At 45.9% G+C, this 2,645-nt stretch overlaps 1 pseudogene; it reads right to left on the bottom strand.

Annotated features, from left to right (window-relative positions):
• Positions 1-1,002: 1,002 nt before the first annotated feature.
• Positions 1,003-1,493, bottom strand: LOC102760486 (annotated as a pseudogene).
• Positions 1,494-2,645: the final 1,152 nt, after the last annotated feature.

Genomic DNA, 2,645 nt, shown 5'->3' with positions numbered 1-2,645 from the left:
AACAGTCCATTGTATGTGTATACAATATTTGATACAATATTTGATAACCTTCATGGGTGTACAAATATCTGTTCAATATCATGCTTTCACTTCTTTTAGGTATGCTGTACCCAGAAGCAGAATTGCTGACTCAAAGAGTGGTTCTATTTTTTTTTTTGAGGCGCATACTGTCTTCCAGTTTGACAAGTGTCCAGCCAAGTCCTTTTTCTATTTTTAAATTGTATTATTTTTGTTTTTGCTGTTCCTTGAGGATTTCCCTATAGATTCTGAATATTAATCTCTTAAGAGGTATGTAATCTGCAAATATTTTTCTCCCACTTTCTGGTTGCCTATTCACTCTGTTATATTTTAAAATTTAAGTATAAATGATATACCATATTATATTAGTTTTAGATGTAAAATATAGTGATTTAACATTTACATAACTTACATTGTGATCATCTCACTAAATCTAGTAAGAATCTGTCCCTCTGAAAAATTTTCAGAGTGCTATTGACTATATTCCCCTTCACCTTTTTAACCTGTACTCCACCAGCCTCCCCTCTCTTTCTATGAGTCTGTGTTTGTTTTTATTTAGTGTCCAATGTATTAGTGAAACCACATATGGAATATTGCCTTCTCTGTTTCACAATACTTTGTAGTTCAATCCATGTTTCCCCAAATGCCAAGATTTGATTCTATTTTATTCCTGAGTAATGTTCCATTGCATACATGGACCTTTTCTTTTTTATCCATGGATACCTAAGTTGCTTCCAAATCTTGGTTATTATAAATAATGCAGCAATGAACATAGGGAACCAAATATGTTTTCAAATTAATATTTTTGTGTTATTTAGATGAATACACAGAAGTGGTGTTGCTACATTGAATAGAAGATATATTTTTATTTATTTTTAGGAATCTCCACTTTTTTTAGAGGTTATGCCAGTTTGCAGTCCCACCAACAGTGCACAAAGGTTCCTCTTTTTCTTTTCTTTTTTTTTTGTGACTGAGAAAATAACTTTATCTGGTTGGGGTTAGGGCAGATAGCCAGCTCAGAACTTCCGGAATTGCGGTCCTGGTGACCTTGAGCACATGGAAGAGCACAGTCATGCTCAGGGGCCGGCACTCACCCACAATGTCATCTCTGAAGCAGGGTGACATGTGCACTGACATGTTCTTGTGGCGCTTCTTGAAGTGGTTGTACTTCCGGATGTAGTGGAGGTAGTCTCGGCAGGTGACAATGGTCATCTGCATCTTCATCTTGGTCACCACGCCGTACAAAATTTGCCCTCGGATGGAGACGTTCCCGGTAAAGGGGCATTTCTTGTCAATGTAGGTGTCCTCAATGGCCTCCTTGGGCGTCTTGAACCCCAGGCCTGTTCTTGTAGTATGGAGGGAGCTTCTCTTTGCCAGTTTCTCCCAGCAGGATCCTCTTCTTATTTCGGAAGTTGGTGGGCTGCTTCTGGTAGGCTCTCCCCATCTGAATGTCCGCCATTTTCCCGGCCGCTTGACAAAAAGCGGTCCTCTTTTTCAACATCCTCTCCAACACTTGTTGAGAGAGAGAAAGTGGAAGAGAAAGAGGGGAAGGCAAGAGAGAGGACCCCCATCCAGAGACTGAAACTGCAGCCTAGGTGTATGCCCTAACTGGAAATTGAACCACACCTTTGTAGTCTATGGTATGGATGATACTCCAACCAGGCCACTACCACCTTGTCCATTTCTGAGTCAGGTTGTTTATTTGTGTGTTTGTTTATTTTTGTTATTGAACTGTATGGTGCGTTATATATTTCGGATATTAAACCTGTATCAGATATGTCATTTGTGAGTACATTCTCCTGTTCAGTAAGCTGTCTTTTTGTTGTTGCTGTTGTTAACCCAAGGATATGTTTCCATTGATTTTTAGAGAGAGGAAGGTAGGGGGAGACACACAGAGAAACATTGATGTGAGAGAGACACATCCAGTGATTGCCTCCCACACAAGCTCCCAGGAACTTTCCTTCATTCTGAAGGCCATAGCCTGATGCTCTTAGGCCTGGTCCCGGGTGGCAGAGGGCAGGCCCAATCCCTAAGTGCAGCCCCTGGTCGGGCTCAGAGCAGGGCCGATTGGGAGGTTGCAATGCCACCCTCAGTCATGCTCAGGTCAGGGCAGATTCGGGGGTTGGGGCACCGCCCCCTGTCACACTTAAGGCAGGGTCCATGGGGAGGTTGCGGAGCCACCCCCTGTCACGCACGGAGCAGGGCCCATCAGGGGTGTTGGGACTCCTTACCCTGTCACCCATAGAGCAGGGTCAATCATGGGGTTGGGGAGCTCCTCAGTTTCATGCATAGAGCAGAGCCCAACAGGGGGTTGAGGAACTCCCCCCTGTCACTCACAGAGTAGGGCCGATAGAGGAGTTGGGGCGCCGCCCCCTGTCACCCACAGAGCAGGGCCGATCGGCGGTTGGGGCGCTGCCACTGTCACACTCAGGGAAGGGCAAATGGGGAGGTTATGGCTCTTCCCCATCACACACAGAGCAGGGCCCACTGGTGGGGCGGGGGAGGGTTGGGGCGCTGCACCCTGCCATACATAGAGCAGGGCCGATCAGGGGGTTGGGGCGCCTTCCCCTGTCACGAACAGAGCAGGGCGGATAGGGAGGTTGTGGCCCTGCCCCCTGTCCCCCACC

Source organism: Myotis davidii, unplaced genomic scaffold, assembly GCF_000327345.1.
Source record: "Myotis davidii unplaced genomic scaffold, ASM32734v1 scaffold231, whole genome shotgun sequence".
Taxonomy (NCBI): Eukaryota; Metazoa; Chordata; class Mammalia; order Chiroptera; family Vespertilionidae; genus Myotis; species Myotis davidii.
This window is presented reverse-complemented; position numbering and strand designations above follow the sequence as displayed.